This window comes from Anabrus simplex, chromosome 3 (genome assembly GCF_040414725.1).
Source record: "Anabrus simplex isolate iqAnaSimp1 chromosome 3, ASM4041472v1, whole genome shotgun sequence".
Classification (NCBI taxonomy): Eukaryota; Metazoa; Arthropoda; class Insecta; order Orthoptera; family Tettigoniidae; genus Anabrus; species Anabrus simplex.
The window spans coordinates 350,429,320-350,443,178 of NC_090267.1; positions in this window are offsets into that span (position 1 = coordinate 350,429,320).

Genomic DNA, 13,859 nt, shown 5'->3' on the forward strand with positions numbered 1-13,859 from the left:
TCTTATTTGGAAGTTAGAATGGGTTTTTGCTCAGTTTCGCGTGGAATTGCTTGGCAAGAGAAGAAGTGCAAATGGACATGCAAAGTAGAACGACAAAGTAATTTTCGCCATTCCCTAACATGAACGCCTTATGAGTCGGGAGTAGTGGTAGAATACATGCATGGTTTCCCCTGTCAGTCGTAAAAGGAGACTAAATGGGGGGATGCAGTAACTCGCAACTTGGGGGCGTTGGTTAGGACTGCAGTTCTGCTAGATGAGTCCAGCATTGCTTACACTTGTGTCAGGTTCCTCGCTCTCGCCCCCCCCGGGAGAATTCATCCACGGTATACCCCGCTTGTCGGTAAAAGACAACTAAAAGGGGGACTAGTAGCTATCAGTTTAGGAGCTTCGTTTGGTGACAACGGTTCCGCTGCTTTTGCCTGGCATTACTTCCACTTGTGTCTTAAGACAGTAATCACCACCAATCTCCAACATGAAGGGCCTCCCTGATTTCACCGCACACTAGCAGCCAAGTCACGCCCCTATATTGCTTAGGAGGATGTTTTCAAGAGAATCGTACTTTATATTGTCCAGCTACAACCTACCAACCAAATGTCTTTTCTACATGTATGAAAGTGCTTTATGCAGCCAGTCCCTGTTATGAATGGTATGAAAATATTGCTCATAGGATCAGTGGGCTTGGCAGACTGATATGTAGCTTAATAGCAACTTCTGGCTTAGTGAGGAAAGCAACAGGAAACTACGTCACTCCTCATTTCCCTAGCATGCCTCTTCAGTGACGCCTAGGCTATCTGTGACAGCTGTTGGCGGAGCTGTAGAGGATCAAATCAGCCTTCGGGCTGAATATCCAACATACAATGAAAATGCTGAACATGAACATCATCAATCTGTACCAACTCTATTATATCGAGGGCGCCGGGACATGAACCGTATTACAAAATTAATTCATATTTTGGTTTTTTACTTTTCTTGCGCAGAGTAAGTTTTCCTGAATCCAAAAATAATATGTGTATATTCTTGCAACAGAAGTGCTTTTTTAAATGGCGGTATTGATGCCACTCCCCCTCAGCTGCCAACTAATATTACATTTCCGGAGTGGCATTTAAAAATTCCTAGTTACCCTTTTCTCTGGAAACTTACGAATTAGAGCTATCAGATTCACTACACTTTTTGAAAGCGTAAAAGCTACAAGAAAGGCTTGAAAATATATTTTTTCTCTACAGTATAAGTAGGGTGGCAATAACCACCTCCAAATTTTTTACGGAAAATATTTTCTCTGCGAGATTCCATTTTAATCTGGTAAAATCATGTTGTAGGTATTGGAGTTATTAACATACACAAAAATAATTATGTCTCGTAAAGTCATATTTTTACTTGAAAATTATACTCAAAGTTCTGGGAGAAATATTAATTTTGAACTGTAATGTGTTCTTATTTCCATTCTTGCTGATGGACTAAGAGAGATGGGCAGTACGCATGCATTTCGGCTTGGTTGAAAAGTGAGTAAAGTTTGGTAGTCTCGAAAAAAAGAAGAAAAAAACCAGTTTCTTAGATATTTTATTATCGGAAGTGCGCACAAATGTGCTGAGTACAACAAAAGAAGTCCGCCTCTGTGGTGTAGTGGTTAGTGTGATTAGCTGCCACCCCCAGAGGCCGGGGTTCGATTCCCGGCTCTGCCACGAAATTTGAAAAGTGGTACGAGGGCTGGGACGGGCTCCACTCAGCCTCGGGAGGTCAACTGAGTAGAGGGGGTTCATTTCCCTCCTCAGCCATCCTGGAAGGGGTTTTCCGTGGTTTCCCACTTCTTCTCCAGGCAAATGCCGGGATGGTACCTAACTTAAGGCCACGGCCGCTTCCTTCCCTCTTCCTTTTCTATCCCTTCCAAACTTCCCATCCGCCCCCCCCCCCCCACATGGCCCCTGTTCGGCATAGCTGGTGAGACCGCCTGGGCGAGGTTCTGGTCATCCTCCCCAGATGTATCCCCCGACCCAGGGTCTGAAGCTCCAGGACACTGCCCCTGAGGCGGTAGAGGTGGGATCCCTCGCTGGGTCCGAGGGAAAAACCGAACCTGGAGGGTAAACAGATTACGAACAACAAAAGAAATGATTTAAATATTATTTATATTAATATTTAGTTTTGCGTATTCACTTATGGTTTTTATTCGCGAACCTACAAAATGAATCTTAAAACATGCAGGTTTCGGTTTCACGTCTAGGTGCTTTTAACATCTGCATTATATATTGTTTGATCGTTGGTGCCTCAGACGGCAGCGCACCGGCCTCGCACCGCTGGGTTCCGTGGTTCAAATCCTGGTCACTCTATGTGAGATTTGTGCTGGACAAAGCGGAGGCGGGACGGGTTTTTCCCCGGGTACTCCGGTTTTCCCTGTCATATTTTATTCCAGGAGCATTCTCCAATATCATTTCATTTCATCTGTCATTCATTAATCATTGCCCTAGAGGAGTGCGACAGGCACAATTCCTTTACTCGCCGCTAGATGGGGCTTCATTCATTCCATTCCTGACCCGGTCGAATAATTGGAAGCAGGCTGTGGATTTTCATATTCATTAGATATTGTAATCCTTCGAGACTTGAACAGATACCACATATCTCAGGGCTACATCCAAAATGATGCGAATTGTGACAAATTATTCTGGATAAAGTATGGATATCCTTCTTATCCCCACCCCACCCTCCGTCGATTAAAACTGATAGATATTTTGACTGCGACAAAACAGAAAACTCACCACCATTACTGTCGGTGGACCCTGGGATATAAAGCTCTGGGGTACTGATGAACCCATGTGGGGTCTCTAGTCATGTAAATTCATCTAATGGACGCTAGAACGTGACTAAGCAAGTCTGAAATCGAATGCAGGTGTTCGAGAGCTCCTCAAACAGTCTCTAATCGATAATGCGAGAGAGCATCTTCAGAGGAGATAGCTCTTTGTGCATTTCGCTCAAGACGCGTGGCTTAGCGCGCGATTAATGGTTCACTTTAAAACTAAATATTTATACGACTCTGTGAGTCACCCGGGCACATTCGGATTCATTCAAGCGTTCAGTTCATCTGCACTTCGTAGGAAGAGCTGCTCCAATACTAAACTAAAATTCTCTATGGGGAGAGGAAAACCTGGACTGCATTTGCAACTGGTAAAGAAGGAAATCAAAATGTGAGCGTCATCAGGATATCTCTGATACTGCGCTCTCCCCTTAGCGCATACAGCTCTTTAACGACCTTGCAAACAAGGTATCGACTCAAAATAGATCAACTGAATCAACTGTTTCCACAAGAACAGGGCGTTCTTTTGGTTGTGAGGATTTAAAACACTTTGAATATAAAACAGGTCGGAGTTAATAGGGCTGTGTGGATCCAGTGATAAGAGCACTGCCTGTCTGAGCTCCAAGATGTTCGGTTCGACACGGGACTAAAATATAACAATATCGTTAGCTTCAAGTCTCACTAACTACTTTTGCGGTTTTCGGAGACGCCGACATGCCAGAATGTCCGTCCCGCAGGAGTTCTACGTCCCGGTAAATCTACCGACAGGAGGCGGACGTATTTGAGCACCTTCAAATACCACCGGACTGAGCCCGGATCGAACCTGCCAAGTTGGGGTCAGAAGACCGTCTGAGCCTGAGGCTTAGTCTGGCGGTATTTAAAGACGCCTGAATAAGGCCAAATAAGGTAAAGGATGGGTGCCCATAAGGCCTTTTTCCGGTCGTAAGAAGTACTAAAATAGGAAACAGGCCTCATAAACTTATGTTTTAAGATTTATTGAGGAACGTCCCGTCTAAAATATATAAACAATGTTTAAATTTATGAATGATTTATGCTTCGTTTTGATCCGTAAAGTTCTAACATTATAGGGTACAATGGAATGTTTTGTCGCCAACTGAGCCAACATGTCTTACTTGAGTTATATACAGTGATGCGAATAGTAGTCTGGCTCCATTGCTAAATGGTTAGCGTGCTGGCCTTGGTCACAAGGGTCCCGGGTTCGATTCCCGGCAGGGTCGAGAATTTTAACCATAACTGGTTAATTTCTCTGGCACGGGGGCTGGGTGTAAATGTCGCCTTCATCATCATTTCATCCTCATCACGACGCGCAGGTCGCCTACGGGAGTCAAATCGAAAGACCTGCAACTGGCGAGCCGAATTTGTCCTCGGAAACTCCCGGCACTAAAAGCCATACGCCATTTCATTTTTTATGGGAATAGTACACGAAAAATGTAATTGGGCTCGATTACAAATACCCGACAAAATATTTTAGTCAATTACAATTACAAATTATTTTTTCAATAAAATTACATTTACAATGGCTTAACATATTACATATGCTAGTCTTAAAGAAAACGCTGATTTTTTCGCATTGGGCTGAAATAGTACGAATGTGTGCCAGGAAAAGATACTACTCTTCTTCATTTTGTGTGTGTGTGTGTGTGTGTGTGTGTGTGTGTGTGTTTTAGCATAGTGACGTTAAGAGACAATCATCACTAGGTGAAACTGAACATGATACCTTGGAAATTTCGAAATGATCTTTTCCTATAATTTTTATTTAAATTAAATAATTTGCCATTTACTTGACAAACACATGAATTGGTTTAAAAATTCTCATCGCTAATCCTCGTCGACTTGGGTGGTGGGAGTACATCTTTGCATTTACTGAAAAGACGTCCTGTAGAAGAACTTGAAAACTACTGCACGTATGTTTCATTTTAAGAATATCGTTGGAATAACTATGATGTCCTTGGAAGTACTGGAGAAGTAGGAAAGTACTTCATTCACAACTGGTGAAGTTGCTGGTTTTGCTGTAGTAGAACTGAAAAGTTATCTTTATCATCATTGTGTACATTTTCTTTCCTATTTCTGCTTCCAGCGATGTATGTCAATTACTAGAATGTAACGGTTACAATTTTATTCCAAGAAGTAAATTACAATTAAAAATTACATTTTGTAAAAAGTAACGATTACTTTTACTCGATTACTTCCCAACCCTGGTTATACAATATGTTAAAACGTATATTACATATCTATATAAATAAAGTCGTAACCACTGTGTGTCTATAAACTGACTACTTTGGCGAAATTTCCGTACATTTATCCGTTTCAGATGTAATAATTACAATATGCATAGTTTTTAGCTTTGGTGTCTGTCTATCTGTTTGTTTGTTTGTTTGTTTGTTTGTCTATAACTTGAAAACTACTGGATATATTTATACCAAACTTCATATTTAGAATCCACATGGCCGGGCGAGTTGGCCGTGCGGTTAGGAGCGCGCAGCTGTGAGCTCGCATCCGGGAGATAGTGGGTTCGAATCCCACTGTCGGCAGCCCTGAAATGGTTTTCCGTGGTTACCCATTTTCACACCAGGCAAATGCTGGGGCTGTACCTTAATTAAGGCCAGGGCCGCTTCCTTCTCATTCCTAGGCCTTTCTTGTCCTGTCGTGGCCATAAGACTTATGTGTGTCGGTACGACGTAAAGCAAAATAGCAAGAAAAAAAAGAATCCACATGTCGCTGGTAGGTTTTAGGGCCCATATTGTTTCTAAACCCCTGAACTGACTGGGGGTTTATACGAAACCGAAACCGTGATTTTGCACTCCCACAAAATATACACAACCAAACTTAATGGAAATCTACCTGCCTTAGTGGAAATCAATGTCTAAAACGTTTTCCTCATATGCATCATTTCGATACGAGGATTAATAAGGGACATATCATTAACGGACCGTTTTACGGTAGAAATCCCACCGGACTTAACTCAAGAGCGGGTGCGTGTAAAGCGTATTTCTTATAATTTGAAAACTACTGGTGATATTTCAACCAAACTTCATACCCTTAAGAAAATGGAAATTGCAACACCATGAAAGCATTGGTCGTTTGTGTTGATTTTCAAGATATGGAATGATGCCATGTAGGTATGTAAACGATCAAAGTTTCAGACCTATTGGATTGTTGCTACAGGTCTCCCCACGTGATTGGTTGCGGAGGAATCAACTCCAGTATACGGACTCTGGTGTAGCGTAGTTGACTTGCAGTCTGTGCGGTGAAGTGTTCCCCGTCAAACATGCCTCGACGACAGAGAAGAGCACGCTATCAACAACTGTCCCCGTTTTAGAGGGCTCGGATAATTGGCCTGTGTGAGGCTGGATTATCGCTAAGGACTGTCGCTGCACGTGTTGGCCGTCAGGCATCTACGGTACAACGTGTATGGCAGCAGTGGTCAAATGAAGGTACCCACACTCGTAGACCTGGCACAGGCCCAGCGCGACAGACAACTGTGAGAGAGGATCGCCGCATCATTCGGATGGCCTGGATGGAACCCCATGCAACAGCAGCGCAAATTCCAACAGCTGTGGCATCCCACGCTACACAACAAACAGTTGGCAATCGCCTGCGTGCAGCTGGCTTACGAGCCCGTGTCCCTGCAGAAGGTGTTCCATTGACCCCACAACAGCGACGTGTAAGGCTGGCCTGGTGTCGAGAAAGATCGACGTGGGTCGACGAATGGCATAGGGTCGTTTTTAGTGACGAATCGCGCTTCTGTCTTGCCCGCAGGGATCGCCGGAATCGTGTGCGCCAACGTAACGGGGAGAGGGGACGCCCAGATCTTATTGTCGAGAGACACACAGGGCAAACACCAAGCATTATGGTCTGGGGAGCTATTGGCTTTAATCTGAAATCACAATTAGTGCTTTTTGAGGGCACTATGTCTTCTCGACAACGTTGACAGGGTACTCAATCCAGTGGTTGTCCCTATGATGGCGAACATTGCTAATGGGATTGTTCAGCAGGACAATGCCCGGGTTCACACTGCACGCATCTCCAGAGAAGCTCTTCACGACATCACAACCTCAGAATGGCCCGCCAGATCCCCGGACCTCAGTCCTATTGAGCATGTGTGGGACATGATGGGTCGACAACTGGCCAACCGTCCTCAGCCACCCACAACTCTGGAACAACTGACCCGTGCAGTGCAGCAAGCATGGGCCACAATTCCTCAGGAAGCGATCCAGGGCCTTATTGACTCCATGCCTCGACGAATTCATCAATGTATTGCAGCTCGTGGTGGGCACATCCTGTATTGATTGTTGTGCAAACTTGCGGTCAGAGGGGCCTGAAAGTGTAATCATCGAAGCACAACCGAACACTCGTCCTGCATGTTCAATTGCAGCAATGTAGCACCACTCCTTCTGGGTGTTGCAATTTCCATTTTCTACAGTGTATTTAGCATCCACCTGTCCAAAAGTAAGTTTTTAGGTCCGTAACATGTCAAATTCTAGGATTTGACTACGGGTTTATAGCGAGCCGAAACAGTGATTTTACTTTCCCACAATATATATAAGACCAGCCGGACTGGAAATCGACCAACATTGGTGGAAATCCATTTCTAAAACATTTTTCATGTGCATTTTTTCGAGAGGAGGATTAATAAGGGAGATATTATGAACGGTCGGTTTTACAGGCTTAATCCAGCGGACGTATCCCAAAAGGTGTTGTACGTAGACCAGATTCCTTGCCTATATAAATAAAATTGTAACGACCGTGTTTCTGCACATTAACTAACTTGGCGTAATTTTCGTCCAGTTATCGTTTCAGGTGTAATAATGACCATCTGCATATTTGTTAGCTTTAGTTTCCTGAAAGTCTCCCAAAGCAAGATTGAGGCACAATCTGCCAGACGAGCCAGAAAATTGAAATTTGGTAAAATTATATGTCTTAGCCTTTAATCGACGGAAAGTTTCCAAGATCATTAAATGTTTCATTTTTACCGCCGAAAAATATCGGAATATTGAGGCAATTTTAATGTTGGTGCAGACCTTCGTTTAGAGATATTCCGCGGCTAAACGGTAAGTCGTATCACAAAACGGATGGCACAATCTTAGTTCAGTTTGGAGTGATCTACAATTTTGGTCCTATGACGTTTCGTCGTATCTCTATTCCTTATTAGATTTGTCCCCTTTCGATTATACCTGCGTACACGTATAATTCGTAGTTCGTATCACTTATACGAAAGATAGAATCATCTAATTCTATACGAACATTGGCCCACCCATTATCCTTACGTGAGCCAAATTCTATGCTTGTAGCGGTCACATTAGAACCCAAAAGTAATGCACTGTGAGAAAACCTTAGCCAAATGTCACTCTATTCAACGTTTCTAACTCAATTTTACCCATAAATAGGTGAGACAATATAAAATATCTTAAGACCGGCCATTTAGAACGCATAATGTGGCGTCTTATGGTACAATCTGTTTGTCGATATGATGTATCGTTTAGCATCAGTTAATCTGTAAATGAAGGTTTGCAATATTGTAAACATGCATATACTGTACTTCGTATGTCGATCTATATATATTCATTGAAGTCTATTTGTAGCGCTGTAGAAAGGATGTGTTTGCCATTATAATTAATATTTTATATGGATAGTGATTCTCAGTAGGTGGGCGTCTGCTATTGTAATCATTACTCTACATATCGGTTTTGACTGGCAGTAGGAATGGGATCCTTCTCCAACTCCTTTGCAACTAGCATTAATAAGGAGGGGCTACCATTGTAATTAACAATTCCCTTCTCGATTTGACTGAAAGAAGTCAAGGGGGCATGCAGTTTTGTTCAAAACTCCCCTAACCGATTGTATTTGGGAGTAGGCAACTGTGCCCGGCCATTGTAAACAAATTTACCCATCTAAAATGTGACTGGCATTAGGCACAGTGGCCTTGCTATTATAATGGACACTTACCAATTTGGTGTGACTGTCATTAAGAAAAGGGGCCTGTCATGATGATAACAGTGCAACTCAATTTTGACCGGCAGTAGGGAAGGTGCCTGCTATTATAATTAAAACTCCTCGTCTGCAATTTGTCTGGAAGTAGGAAAGGGTGCCTGCCATTGTAAAGAAAACTCCCCAAATCGATTGTGACCGTGCAGTAGGTAATGGCGCCTCCCATTATAACGAAAACTTACCTACTCGATTGTGAATGGCAGTAGGCAAGTTAGCCTGCCGTTATCATCACAACTCCACAAATCGCGTGGAATACCGTAGCGAAGCACGGGTACATTTGCTAGTCTATATATAAAAGAAGAGTTTTGTCTGTATATTGCTCAAAATTTAAAAAGAATGGTATTTCTGCATAGTTTATATCCACAGTAACAAGGAAATGTACTTTTCAATTTCCGTCATTTCCTTCTGTCTGTCTGTCTGTCTGTCTGTCTGTCTGTCTGTCTGTCTGTCTGTCTGTTCGTCTGTCTGTATGTATGTATGTACGCGCATCACGAGAAAATGGCTGATGATAATTTAAGGAAAATCGGTATGTAAAGTCAGGGAATGACCTACTACAATCTAGGATATAAATCATTTCCTTCATGCTGAGTGAAATGCTAGTTTAGGGGTAAGCCTAAAATTTAATTCTCAAATATTTCTGTTATTAATGATCCTATCGATAAGTACTATATAACTAATGTTTTATAGAATTAAATTTCCTATCATTTATGTTTTCTACATTTTTACGTACCGGCTATGCTAACAGAGATATTCGACTTTTGTTGCTAAGTCCACATCGACGCCGAGCCACGAGAAAATGGGTAAACAGAGCTTAATGAAAATCGGTAGTGGAATAAGGAACTACAGTCTAGACTATAAATAATTGAATTCGCCCTGGATTTAATGGTACTTTAGGGGAATTCGCCTAAAATTTAATTTTTTAATACCTCTGTTATTGCTCCTATCGAAGAGTAATACTGTACGTACATAAATAATCGGAAATGGTTTTCTTTACAAATTTTATGTCTTATTTAGTTTTACCGTACCGACTGTGATAAGAGTGGTGGTGGTGGTGATTATTGTTTTAAGAGCAACTGCAATTAGACGAATTTGGACTTTCGTTTTACGTCCATAGCAACATCGAGCCTTGCTGTCACGGAAATATTATTCAATTGTGTTAACTGGCGATGGTTTTAAGGTGTAAAAACGCGTGGTCATCGGTCCAAATCGACAATGAACATTGTGAAGATGATTATACAAGTGAGAAAATACCGTAAAGGAATGATCGTTTGAAGAATAAGCAAAGAGGGAACCATGAAAGTAGGACTACCTTTAGATTAGATGCATTAAAATCACAGAATCGGAAGAAAACTAAATGTGAAGGCCTCCATTATCGAAAGCTCATAAAATTGATCATCAATGACATTGACCATTGCTTTTTGTGATACGCTTTGTCCCTTCTGTTGCCACTCTCATCTCCGATAGATGGGATTACTGCTGTGCATCGAGTATAACAGCCTGCCTGAATATTGGCGAGAAGTAGCTGGGGAGTAAAGTTTCTTCTTTAGCATGCCATTCTTCTGATTCATAAATTTTCTGATACTACTGGTACGCAACATACTGGTTCATCATGGTATTCGAGCTATTCGATCCCTACTATTGAGGCGCTGATTGGAATGGTTTGTACCTTTAAAGGTGGTAAGGAATGGTAAAGACCTACCATATTATACCAGAGAAATAAAGAGACTACGAAGGAGGTGCAGATTGGAAAGAAATAGAGTTAGAAATGGCTGTGGAAGTAAGGAGAAATTGAAGGAACGTATTAGGAAATTGAATCTAGCAAAGAAATCAGCTAAGGATAACATGATGGCAAGCATAATCGGCAGTCATGGAAATTTTAGTGAAAAATGGAGGGTATGTATATGCACTTCGAGGCAGAAACAGGTTCCAAAGGAGGACATTCCAGGAATCATTAATGAACAAGGGGATTTGCCTGGAAGTGAAAATGAAAAAGCACAAAACCATTCTCAGGACAGCCGACGGTGGGTTTCGAACTCACGCGTCTCTCCAATGCAGAGATTTGGCTCCATAGCTATAGCGCGCTAATACGTGTGGCCACTCCGCTCGGTACGTTGTAATATTTAATATCTTCGAACCCCACTGTCGGCAACCCTGAAGATGGTTTTCCGTGGTTTCCCACTTTCACACCAGGAAAATGCTGGCGCTGTATCTTAATTAAGGACACGGTCGCTTCCTTTTCCACCCCTATCGCTTTCCTATCCCATCGTCACCATAAGACCTATCTGTGTCGGTGCGACATAAAGCAAATTGTAAAAAAAAAAAAAAAAAAAAAAAAAACAACATATCTGCAAACTATATCTGTACACTGAAGAGTGTGTTTTTCATCTGAATTCTAAATATATTTTGTCACGTTCATATTAAGCTTTCTGCATTGATTTCCTGTTTGTCTTATTTCTTATAGGTATGAATACACCTTGGAGTCAAAATACGCTTTATTGGCACCCATCCTTTACTAGCCTGTAAAGAAATTCCTGCTGGACAAAACTTCCTGCACTTCATTGTCTGTGGAAATAATATTATGGGACATGAAACCAATAACATTATTATTAAGTTAAAGTTCAAGTCACTTCTTGTTCTTCTGCTGCTTCCCCCCCCCCCCCCCCCCCCCCCTTCACTGTGGTGTAATCGCGTGTGTGATGTCGGACATCTGGTAATGGCCCAGTCTTACGATCGGAGCTCTTCCTCATACCAACCTTATTGGGAGGAGACTTAGGTTAAGTGACATTGGAACTCTCAGGCAAGTTTGTTACTTTCATAGATCTTGCTCAGTCTTATCCTTAGCTTTGACAGTATGCAAGTGACTATGACTGATGCTAGTAACACCTTTTCTTACGCTACCAGTCCCTCTGATGAATGGTACGTATGCTTCGCTTGTAGAATCAGCTGGTATGTGCATTTCAGTGAGATTTACAGACTGATGTGTCATAGCACCTTCTGGCTTGGTGATGAAAGCAACAGAACACTACCTCACTCATCATTTCCCTACTACGCCTCTTCATTGTTCTCTAGACCATCTTTGATAGCTAATTGTGGAGTTATTGGGGGTCCAATCAGCCTTCGGTTTGAAGATTATACATACATACATACATAATACATACATACATACATACATACATACATACATTTCAACATAGATAGTGTGTACCCTACTTAGGAGGGACTGCCTATCTGAAGCGGCGAAGAAGTGCTCGTTGGAGGAAGGAGGATTACATTTCCCGCCTGGAAGTTGAAGAATTTACAAAGGAGGTTTTCACTTGTGAAGAGGTACTTGGTCCTAAGGTTTACTCAGCCTACATTCAAAATGAATATCATGTTAATTTAGGACGAAGGTGGTCAGTCATACAGCTACCCATTCTCTCACTAAATGCTGAGCTTACACATAACGGAAGCCTTTACCTTCTACTCCTCCAAAGGCCTTAATGGCGCGTACGGAGACGGCTTTGCTTTTTATATCCTACTTAGGACAATGAGTACATTCCGACATAGAAAAATAGTTCTTTATTAATGCATAATCACACCCAGCTTATAATGGACAAAACATGGTAAACAGGTTTTTAATTTGTGTGCATAAGTGGACTGATATTTCATTCTCGGCCATACTGAAGGTGACACACTTCAGCTCTCTACTTCAGATCCAGGTGAATTCAACCAATACGTAGGTCACAGTTTATTCCTGTCGAAATTAAAAAAAAAATCCTTTACTCGTATAAAGGGCCTTGAGTCTCGTAAGACAAATATTTCCCGGGCAGATGTTATACAGACACTAAAGGATTATTTAGTCACTGTGGAATCTCTTCATTCATATTTATTATATTCCAGGACGCGGTTCTCTGCCTTCCATATCTGACATTTCCTTCAGGTGACTACATGGAGCTGAGTAATCCCTAGTCCATAGGATTACATTCTTCAAAGGAGCTGCGAATCGGGCCTGAAGCCTACGGGTGGGAGGTAGAGACATCATTCCTAAACGTAGACACAATTTTGCATTAGCCTAAAATATCTCATATAGAACGAAGACCTCTTTCATCCATGAAAGGTAGCTTGTTTGGACAATCTTGGGAGGTCTTTCGGGAAAGTTTCAGTCTGTCTTATAGATTTCTTGACTAATCTATCTTATTTCCTTTCTCCGTTTTGCCTTTGTTGGCCACTGTCTGTCGATAATCTTCTTCAACTCGCCTGGCCATCTGGTTTTCTGTCTTCGTAATTCCCTTCGTTCTATTCGTGGATCCCATCAGCGAGTTAGTGTCCCCCACCTGTTTAAGTTCCTCTGCACTAAGCATCTAGTTATCTTCATGCTGCAGCCACCAAGTCCCCGATTCCTCTCATGTTCCTCACTTGTGTTCCTTGTTCTGTCCCTCACAAGAATACCCAATATTTTTGTGTCCTTTTTTCTCTGGCAGATTTTCAGTGCGTCTGTGTCGCTTGGTGTCAGGGACCATGTCTGTGGAATAATCTACATATTATTGACTTACTTTTATTTGTAGATTGTACTCTTTGTATGCACTTTAGATTACAGAATCTAACCCATGCTGTATTACATTTAGTTTGGATGTTACTAGACGGTACAATCTGACCTAAGTAGTTACATATCCCAGGCGGTCATTGTTGATACGTACGTCTTCTTACAGCTACTTGTCATGAATTTAGTCTTTTTGAGGGTCATTTGCAGACAAGGTCGGTGTGAGATGCCCTTCTTACGTATCATTTTGAATAAAAGGATCCCTAACGAATTTTTAAACCCCAATATAATTGTGACTATGAGCTTGAGTTGACATTGATTCAACAAACAATTAAATACCATTAAATATATTACACATTTGTATTGTTATCAATGAGGACGAGCTTTTACCCTTTATGTATATGGTTCAAATATTGGCAATGCATTACTTTTTATGTAAAACAAAAATAAAGCACTTATAATTTTTTTTCTAGGGGCTTTACGTCGCACTGACACAGATAGGTCTTATGGCGACGATGGGATAGGAAAGGGCCAGGAGTTGGAAGGAAG